Source organism: Pinus tabuliformis, chromosome 4_1 (assembly GCF_031772625.1).
Source record: "Pinus tabuliformis cultivar Carrire ecotype Pingquan chromosome 4_1, CPIR1, whole genome shotgun sequence".
Taxonomy (NCBI): Eukaryota; Viridiplantae; Streptophyta; class Pinopsida; order Pinales; family Pinaceae; genus Pinus; species Pinus tabuliformis.
The window spans coordinates 98,061,132-98,072,425 of NC_142303.1; the positions used below are offsets into that span (position 1 = coordinate 98,061,132).

Below are 11,294 nucleotides of genomic sequence, written 5' to 3' on the forward strand. Positions count from 1 at the left end.
TATATTTGTTCCTATGATATGAAAAGTAGTCTGTATAAGATAGTGGGAGGCATGAAAGTCTGTGAGTGAAATAGTTTGTGTATTCCAAGCTATAACAAGCCCTCCCAGTGCACCATACACATCTACCGTAACGGTTTGAAATCCTGGCCAAGCTTTGGATAGAATAGAGCCCAATGTGCTATTGTTGCATTTTGTTTCCTGCATGAAGAATATGTGGGGTTTTTCATGTTGTATCATGCTTTTGATCATTCTTTATTTCCCAAGACTGTTGAGTCCTCTTAAATTCCATGAGATGAGCTTCATGGTTGACCAGTGGGTAATGATCTGTAATACTTGGTCAGCTTGGAGCATCTACCTGACTCCACTAGCATTTCCCCAATGAGGATGGTGCATTGTAGATCTGTCTTTCTGCCCCTTTTCTTTCCATCTTTGTTTGTGTGTTTTCCATCCCAGCTGCTTCATGGTTTTATGCCCAAGGTCCTTTGCTGGTGTACTCTTGAAATAACTACTTCCAAATTTTCGAGCTGCCTATCCGGTATTTTGTCGAACTCCTTCCTTTTGCAAGCTTGTTCAAGACTGAAAATGTCTAGGTCTCCTAGATCAAAGCTCTCTAGTTGTTCTTCCATGTGACTTTGTTGACTACTCTTAGGCATTGTGTGAGTTGTTTTGATTGGATCTGAAAAAAAGTTGTCAATATCCATTCCTTTCACTGACCATAGAGTCATATCTTCCTCTTGGAAGGGGGTGGGTTGAGAAGCTGCTTGCTTTTGTTCTGGGTTTTTTTCCTGTAAAGGCGGACTGGATTCATTGGGTTTAGGTGAGGTGGATGGCATGGTGGAAAGCATGATGGATGACTCAACAATTTGGACATATCGGATTCTGGCATGTCTTGGTGTGATAGAAGATCAAAGTTGTTACTGGTGGAGGGTACAGAGAAGGTGGGCAGGGGGTTTTTGGGACCATGAGGGGGTTTTCTGGTGTGCTTCTTTCGATTTGCGACTTTGGTGAACCCTTTAGGGTCAGATTTTTCCGAGTGGTTAGTGGTTTTGGGGGTTGCATTTAAGGGACAGTCACAGAATATATGGCCATAAGCATGGCATTTTCTACATCTAAAGGGCACATGTTCATAATCTATGGGTTGTATCCATTCAAAGTCATCATGAAGAAGGCTTACCGAGTCCGTGAGGGCTTTGCCAAGTCACATGTATACGCATATGCGAGCATATGAGGTGTACCTGTGGAGCTTTGTTTCCTCTGCGATCTTTATGAATTCTCCTAGCCCATTGCCTATGGATTTGAGTGATTCTTCATCCCAATATTCCAGAGGTAAGGAGTACATTCGTATCCATACTAGTGCCCAACTGAAGTCTTCCTTGTCTGGGTTAAATCTTTCTATCCAATCTCTAAGATACAGACCCGCAGCATTGAAGAAATAGGGGCCTCCATCGAGGATTCGGTTCCTGTCTTCAATGCAGTTGAAGATAGCCGTAAAAAATCCTTTTGGGCCTAGCTGTAGGGTAACATGTCCTTTTGGCTTCCATTTTGAGGTAATCCATCCTTGCAGGGCTTTCTTAGTTGGCCAGTAACCAATGAATTTGCCAATAAGTGCATGACCCTTCATAAATTGTATTTGGGCGTTGATTCTATGGCTTGGTAGATCGATCCTGGGGCGGTCCGCTGCGATGGGCTTGCATGTGAATGAAGTTGCCTTCTTTGGTTCTTCGGGTCCCATGGAGGTCTTCTCCTTCCCTTTGTTCAAATCTTCCTCTTCTTGTTGTTGAGCAGGATGGTTCTGCGGCTGTTCCAAGTTCCCGGATAAGGACTTGTCAGTTTCATCATTATTCCTGTTTGGGCTGCGACTGTCGTTGCTGCCTGTGGGGGGAGGCCCTGTGGCCTCCCCCATCTGAATGTTCATTATTTTGACTCTGTCAGCGCAACTAAGCCCGTGCTTGAAATATTATGGCTATGCTCTGAAGGTCTGTTGCACCTGTTCTTCTACCGTGGAGGGGTTTTTCAGAAACCCTCGACTGCCATGGTTAGATAAAACATTTCCTTAAGACTATTTTAACTATGAGAAAAAAATAAAATACCCGCTCCTCCTATCCCTCTTTCACTCCAAAATAATGATTTTTATTATTTTTGAACTAATAATTAAATCCAACACTCTACCCAAGATCCTTATAAATATTCTAAGCTCATTATAAACATTGTTAGAAGTGAATAACATATGAATTCTAACCTTGCATGTAATTGAGTTTTAGAGATAATCCATGAAGTTTTCTTGAAACATAATAATGATTGAATGATCCATGAAAATGTAACCATAGTGACTTTAGCCTTGATGTTAGATTTCTTTTTCTTCTTAATTTAACATCTCTTTTTATGTTAATGATTTTAGATTGTCTCCTCATTACACTAATAAATGTATTTCTAGTGAAAAAAGGAGTTAGGTTTTAGAATTTTTTATTGCAAATAGTATATGTATAGTCAAAATTTAATAAAAAATTATTTTTAGTTATTAAAGTTCAATGAAATATTATGATTAAATTTATTGAATTACTTACCTTTATTAATGAATATATATAATTATTTACATTAATAAAAGATTTTATAACCACATAGCTTTCCTCCTGTCCTAAGATTTGAATTACTTTTGCTACCACAATTGTCTTTCAATCTTGGATTAATGTCAAAAGAATACCAAAATTCATCATTTAACTAATATAACTATACTAATACAAGAGTCCTTTATTCTCTCTCTTTAGTATAAGAGTTTTTCAGTCTCTCTTTTTATATGGCCACTTAATATTGGTACATCTTATTTCTACTAACCATTAAAGTTTTCAATTAATATATTTATAGTTTTTGGCGCCCATGCTCTCTTTAGCCTAGATGTTGTAATGTTATATAGACATTTTGACTAGTCAAATAACATAAAAATAAAATAAAATTATAATTAAAATTATTAATTATTAGTAATCAAATCAACCTAGATCTATATTAACTCTAGATCTGTGTGCTTGAAAGGGATCAAATCTCTTGAAGTGCAAATATTTATTCAAATTTTACACTAAAAAAAGGGTGGCACTTTGAGAGATTTGATCCCTTTGAGAACTTGTTAAATTAGAAGTTAAGATGGATGTAATTAATAATTTTTTGAATCATAAAATCAATGAACTTCTCTTTTTGTGTTTTAATTCCACGAATTTCTTTATATAAATTTAAAATAATCACAACTTCTCTTTTAAAAAATAAAATAATATTCGATGAATATGATGAAAAAGTCATTGAATAAAAAAAACTAATATAATAAAAAATCATTGAATGTTTAATATTTATTATTCACTAAAGTGTCTGTGAATAAAGTAATATTTAATTAATATGATAGAAAAAATGTAATTTACAAACCTATTAAGTTTTATTTTTATCATTTACTGTCTTTTCTTAACCTAATCTTGTCATGTCATGTAGATAATCCAGATTCCACATAGATCTTTTCAGTAGTGGACGAAAGGGAGAATGCGTGTGGACTTAGCACGATGGACGAAAGAGAAAGGTCGTGTCAAACTTCGAAATCAAATAGCGCGATGGACGGGAGACGCCCCAGCGCACAATTACTGAACCAAAGTCGAATTAGTGTCAAACTTCATGTCATGTTAAAGACAATTAGCACGGCAGACGAAAGAGAAGGGTCGTGTCAAACTTCATGTCATGTCATGTTTAAAAACAAATAGCGCGATGGACGGGAGAAGTCCCAGCTTATGCGCACACTTACTCAATCACAGTCTAATTGGTGTATTCACTATGCGCGCAATTAGTCAAGTAATTCAATGTATTCAGAAGCCCCAGCGCTGGTTCGTGAGTAATTGTGTGATGGACGGGAGAAGCCCCAGCGCACAATTACTCAACCAAAGTCGAATTGGTGTCAAACTTCATGTCATATCAATGATAATTAGCACAACCGACGAAAGAGAAAGTCGTGTCAAACTTCATGTCATGTCATGTTTAAAAGCAAATAGCGCGATGGATGGGAGAAGCCCCAGCGCTGGTTCGTGGAATTAAAAATCGCGGCATTCCCTTCGCACAATTACTCCATCAAAGTCGAATTGGTGTATATTTACTAGCCAGTTTTTATTTCGTATCTTATAGCATAGTAGATGCCTCCTAACATGGAGTCGATATAACACCATATAACACGCCGTGGGGTGATGAGAGAGAAAAAACGCGCGGCGTGTTATATTGGCCCTATGTCAGGGGGCATTTACTATGCTATAGGGTACGAAATAGGAATTGCCTATTCACTATGCCCGAAATTAGTCAACCAAAGTCTAATTGATGTAAAACTCATTTTTATGTTGATTGATTATAGATTTGGAAAATATTTTGGAATTTGTAGATAGAGTCAAATAATTGATTTCTTTTTATGATGTTTAAATTTGTGGACAAATATTCCCTAAATCACTCCACTTTTGTAGTCAACCAGATTGATGTAAAACACATTTTTATGTTTATGTTGATTATAGATTTGGAAAATGTTTTGGAGTTCGCAGATAAAGTTAAACAATTGATTTATTTTTATGATGGTCAAATTTGTCGACAAAATATTCCCTAAATCAACAATCAAATATAAATGGAAAATTGATTTAATATGCACTTTTTCTTAGCTATTAAACGTTTTTTACACAAATTTATCCTAAATGATACTTAGTGACATAGGGCGATTCCTATTTCCAACCCCATAGAAAAGTTATTGCGCCCTGACATGTGCCCTCGATAACCAGATATAAAACGCGCGCGGTAATGACTAGAGAAAAAAAGCAGCCTGTTATATGGGGCTATCAAGGGCGCATGTGAGGCGCAATAACTTTTCTATGGGGTTGGGAATAGGAATCGCCAGGGACATAATGTTAGTTAAATATTATATGTTGATCACGATAAGAACAATTTTTTCCCTGTAAAGGAATGATCCATTAAAAGAAATTCGATTAAATATTACATAGTTGCCTTTATCTTTCGTTTGTCTTTTGATTAACTTTTCCTCTTAATGGAAATGATTAGATAAAAGAAATTTGATTAAATATTACAAAGTTGTCTTTATTTTTCGCTTGTTTTTTATTATTAGAAGTGAATGATATTCATTTTTAACTTTTTTTATTATTAAGAGGGAATTATATTTTTTTTAGTTGGAAATAATTAATTCCTACTTGTCTATGGTTGTAATTTTCTATTTGAGGAGTTTGTTCCTACATAATAGGAATAAGCTAGAATATAGTTTCTCCTAGTTTAGTGTGTGGTTGAGAGAATCTCTCAACCACACTACTGTACGTCTAAGATAACATTCCTATCTTAAGACTATTGATTGTATAAATATGTGTGTAATTTCCTCATTCAACAATTAATAGAATATATTATTGAGTGTCTGTAATTTTATCTTGGTATCAGAGCCTATGAGGGCCTCGCCCCTCCTGGGCTTGGCCCCTCCTGGGCTAAGGAAATAAAGAGATTAACAACCTGGAGCTAAGTGTGGCTGCGTGGTGGCTCCCTGTCCGCCTGAGGGAGAAGTGTGGATCGTTGCTTGGTAGACGCGTGGTGGTGCAACGGTGGCCGAGATTCACAGATCCAACATCGCAGATAAGCTATCAGAATAGCGCAGCGAAGCGTGGTGAGGGGTGATCGGTGGACCGATTGTGCCCGATTCATGGTGGTCGCGGAGAGCTTCTGACCTGTGCGTTGGGTCGAGTCTACCGAGAGAATAGGCAGACTTGCGGTGAGCATTTGGTGTGGCTGCATGGAGAGCCAATCTGCAGATCGGGCTAGAAGGCCGTTTGAAGTTGCACAGTGATTGAGCCGAAGAGCAAGTGGTGTTGTGCTGTGTAGATCTAAGGTGGATTACCGATGTCAATGTGTGAAGCAGTGGTGGATAACCTGTGTCGATATGTGAATCGTTGCATGCTATGGTGGCTTTGAGTGCCTGGGTGAAATTCGTTGTTGCCTCAGCGAATTTGTGATGAAATCATTAAAGCTCCGTGGTTGTTGAATAGAAAATTTGGAGTGCTGTGGATCTCGTGGAGGTTGACTCGTGGAGCAGCAATCGTCTGAGTTGTGGCTTGTTCCTGCGAATGGATCCGTTAAATTGGAATAGCAATAGCCCATTGAATTGGGTAGTCTTTGTGGGTGATTGTTTTGCTCGTCCTCCCTCAGCACGACAAAACAGATCTCGGTAGACGTTGATTACCCGAGGAGAGTGGCAGATCAAGGATCGGTGATGAGGTATATTGCGCCTCTTCTAATTGCTTGAATCTGTGATTACCCGTGGTGTGGAAAATCTTGTATAGTGCTAAAGGGGAAGATTGGTAATTGGATCCACTTTATGCGGCTGCCTGTATTTGTTTGAGGTCGAGATCTTGTGGCTGTCAGTGGTGCCTTCACGGAGGAGGCTGAGTAAGCGTGGAAGCATGGTTGTAGTCCTGTTCGTCGGCGTAGTGGCGTTCCAACAACATTAACCTGAATACAAGATTGCTCCACTCGACTCTCGGATAGTCAATGCAGGCGAGCGTGGAGAGCCATGGATGTGAGCCTCTAAGAACCTACAGTTCATTGTTGGCCAACTTGAAGATTCAAGCCATTTCTATGAGAAATCCAATTCTTCGAAAAATTCATTGCGAGTTCCGAACGCCCAACCTATGCCTATAATGTCTGGGAGTGGAAATGCCTGTGTAGTGGCCTTGCTCGAAAGTGGGAGCAGCGATTCGAAGAAATCTTCGTCATATGCTATGAAAGTTACCTTGACCCAGATGCTCGGGGGCGGTGTGATCGTCAATGTGAATAATCCCAGGCAGGCTCGAATCGCAGAAGAGGCTGGAGCCGTAGCAGTGACAACGGCGGGGCCGCTTGGGGACGCCGTTAATAGAATGATTGATCCAGGTCTGGTTCGGGTAGGTCAGGAGGCTGCAGATTATTAACGAGGATGAGCTTTATGCGTTCGAGAAGGGGATAAACGCCCATTTCGAATTGGTGAAATTGACAAAGCAATTGGGGCGTTTGCCAGTGATTGTGTTTGGGTTTGAAGAAAGGCATGAATAAAATTTTGATTCGCTCCGACTGTGGTAATACGTCTCATTTAAAGTATACCAACAAGTAGGGCCATCGTTCGACGCTTCGGATATCTAGGATTATCTCGGAAACTTTCAGATTGGGCCTTCCTGATGTTCACTGGTTTGTCATGGGAGATGATGACACAGTGTTTGTGCCTGACAATTTGGTGACTGTTATGTCAAAGTATGATCACAGACAGATGTACTACATTGGCAGCCTGTCTGAAAGTCACCTGCAGAATATATACTTTTCATATAATATGGCTTATGGAGGTGGTGGGTTTGCCATCAGCTATCCATTGGCCAAAGCATTGGAATCAATGCAGGATGGTTGCATTCAGAGGTATCCGGGCTTGTTTGCAAGTGATGACAGAATACAAGCTTGCATGGCGGAGCTGGGTATACCATTGACCAAGGAGCCTGGTTTTTCACTAATTTGATATATACGGTAACCTCTTTGGATTGCTTACTGCACATCCAATCACGCCATTGGTATCTCTTCACCATCTAGATATTGCGGAACCCATTTTTCCGAGCTTGACTCTTCCATGCTATCCATATTTCTCTAGGATTTTTGCAGACCATAGCGATTAAACTCGCAACCTACGATCAATTTGGTTCTATATGTTGGCGGATTTCTGGATCAGGCGGTGGTGAATCTACCCATCGTAGAGGAGCAGCAACTTTGTGAGTTTGCGTGCAGACCTATCACTGTTGAGATTCGAGTGCAGTGGAAGCTCATTAGTGGTGCCTTCGCTTGGGAGGCTGAGTCGTGGTGAACCCGCTTGCCTATGTGGTCAAATCGTGGGTACATTGTGAGGGTTGTTGGTGATGGGTTGAGTACATTGCAGAGGCATGACAGTGCAAGTCCTTAGAGCTAGAATGGTGTTCAATGTTGCACTTGGGCTTCAGAATTTATCAGATTGCAGAGATAGAGAAATTTGATGCTTTGTTAATCTGAATTTTATTTTTTAATGTCTTGGAATGATGGATAAAATTATTATGCCTTATTGAGCCTAGCTAACTCAATTTAGGTAAAGTTATTTTGTTAGAATTCGCAACTCTAACGAATGACAGGTTAAGCATGGAGTTCCAAGAAGTTATTTGACAAGGATGCCCAAGATGTGAACAATGAACAGATGAGGAAAAGCAGCAGCGACAATGTTTATGGTGGACAACAAAGTAGATGTTTTTTTGAGTTAGTGTGGCTTGTGGAATAGACTCCCTAGCATGTTATTGTAATAGTAATTGTATGTACCCAGAAACTCCAAAATGTGGAATCAGATGTAAGATTTTTAAGGGCATCTGAAAGTTCGTGGTGTTCTTAAAACAACTTTGTAATGGTTTATGGTTGGTGGTGAGCTAGAAACCATCTTTTGTCACTGTAAAGTGATGGTTGGTGGTGAGCCAGAAACCATCTATATAGTCTTTGTGACTAAAGTGCCTTTGTGGCCAGTTTGCCTTTGTGGCTGAATCAACTTTGTGACCAGTTTGCCTTTGTGGCTGAATCGCCTATGTGGCTTGAGGTGCCTTTGTGGCTGGAATCATGGATGTCAATGTGTTGTTTGACAAGTTGAGCGAATCTTTTGCCTTTGTGGCTGTGTGTACACGAGAGCTTTGTGCTCAATTGAGCAGGTGGATTGCAGAACACCTGGCTCGGACTCAGATGATTTTTTTCTGAGTAGAAGGGGATTGGCACGTTTTTTTCCCACTGACAGCAGCGCCAGGAAGGCTAACTGGTGCATTTGTTAGGCCATTAATTGCGCCAATGGGCGCGGGTTATTCGTTCAGGATCGCGCTAATTCACCTTCAAGGGGATCCGCGGGATCAGAGAAGTTGTGGATCTGTCTGAGGGCGGCAGATTGTGTTTTGGAGGTTTTGTACATGCAATTCGCCTGATGGTGGTGGATTTGACTATCATGAAAAGTAGTCATTAAGGGGGGGAGTTGGAAATAATTAATTCCTACTTGTTTATGGTTGTAATTTTCTATTTGAGGAGTTTGTTCCTACATAATAGGAATAAGCTAGAATATAGTTTCTCCTAGTTTAGTGTGTGGTTGAGAGAATCTCTCAACCACACTACTGTACGTCTAAGATAGCATTCCTATCTTAAGACTATTGATTGTATAAATATGTGTGTAATTTCCTCATTCAAAAATTAATATAATATATTATTGAGTGTTTGTAATTTTATCTTATGTGTGTAATTTCCTCATTCAACAATTAATAGAATATATTATTGAGTGTCTGTAATTTTATCTTTTTTAACCTTTTCCATATTAAGGTGTGATATGTTTGAATTGGTGCATTGTGTAATGAGGTCACAATTTTGTTTCAAAAATTTGAATTGGCTTCAAAGAGGAGAAGAAAACCAAGATGAGAAAGAAAGCAAGCAAGTAAAGGAAACACATGACAAACAAAGGAAAGACAAGAAAGCAAAGGAAAGAAAGGATCGAGCAAGGAAGAGTTGGATCAAGTAGCTTCAATAGAAATACTTGTAGGTAACAGGTTGTGTGTATGATTTCCAAGCTGGTTTTGGCATGCATTGTACATGCATGTGTGCATTGGTTCTCTTGTTGTCATTTGTATGGGCTTTTCTAGGTACGATAGTGGTTTCAGGGTTGCCTTACTAGTTCCTCGATAGTCATGGTGTGATGAGATTCATTCTAGATTGAGCTTTGGATTACTGGAAGGTTTTGGATCCAGGTAAGGTGGTCTTAGGAAAACCCCAAGGGTTGTGGTTGGAGATGGCTTTCTCCAAGAAGACTTCAATATGTTGGTGGAGACAGGTAAATTACTCAAGGGACGGTGAAGGAATTCTAAGGCATCGAAGCTTGGTTTGGTCTTTGATCTCAGGACCAGTTTAGGTGAGATCACAATAGTGTGACGGTGGAGGTGGTTTTACCTCGGGATCCCCTTGATGGTTTATGTATTGCTTTATCCCATGATATCCCACATTCATTTTTGGAATATGGCACGAGGGTGATTGGCTGAAAGAAAGATTTGGTTCAACCCAATCTATGGTCAGGTGGTACGTGGAAGTCCATGACTTGGTTGGCTTTTCCCGTGTTAATAAGAGCTAATTTCCTCTTGTATTTTATGAGTAAATGTACCTATTAAGATGTGGCTTTGATGGTTGTTCTATCTATTAGCACTCTGTAAATTTCTCCAGGCTAAGGAGAGAAATACCAGAGGTAACCACAAACCCCTTTGGGCTGGAAACTAGCCATTTCAAACCAGAGAGGGCTCCCTCACTTTAAATAATGTCAAATGTGAAAACGATAAGGCTTAAGGACATAAAACAGAGGCCAGATCTGTGACAAAAAGATATAACTCAATGATGGTGATTACCAAAATTAAGAGGAAGAGCTATTAGTCATAGAGTTATAATTCGGATTTTACAAGAAATTATCACGGCTTAATGGAGCACTTATGAAAACAGAGGCAACATAGGTATGACTTCAAGTTATTGCATTTGTCATAGTATAGTGGAAAAATGAGTCTTTCATTACCTTTAAAGCACCTAATTGTGGGTAAGTTTTGAACATAACTTAGACATACACAAAATGATACTCAATCACATGAAACAGAGCATCCCTAACAGATGAATTCTAAAACATATATCTTTGATCAAATATTAGGAAGAAGAACGATTCACCATAAAGGAGCACCTAACCAAGGGTGAAATCTGGTACAGTTATAGCAAGCATTCAGAGCACTAGCAAAGATGAATTTTGAGCTACTTACATCCAATTTAGACATGAAGAATTAACATTTAAATGTCATAGACAAAGAGTAAACATACACATAATAAGGGAAACACATAACTAGAAAATCACACTTTGGAAAAGTGTTCAATGTTCTGCACTGATAAATTTATTTATGTTCAGAAAACTAAAAGCACATACACAACCTTCTTCTCCCAAGTCGAACCCCTTCTTCTTATTTTCTTTAAGATTAAATACAAATTTTCAAAAGAAATCCAACTGACTAGATATAGTGGATCTTTATCCAACAAGTGGATCCAATCCACCTAGTTTAGAAATGTCTTGTTTTTTGGATAAAAACTTAAATGCAAAGTCTATATAAAGCTGGAAAACTATTCCTAAAGCAAAACTCTATATTTATCTATGAACTATATATTCATCCATTCCTATCTTATCTATCCACAATTATGATAATGTCACTTTTTTGAACTAA

General features: G+C 38.9%; 1 pseudogene; it reads left to right on the forward strand.

Moving 5' to 3' along the window:
• The first annotated feature begins 6,692 nt into the window (after positions 1-6,692).
• Positions 6,693-7,688, forward strand: LOC149174405 (uncharacterized; annotated as a pseudogene).
• Positions 7,689-11,294: the final 3,606 nt, after the last annotated feature.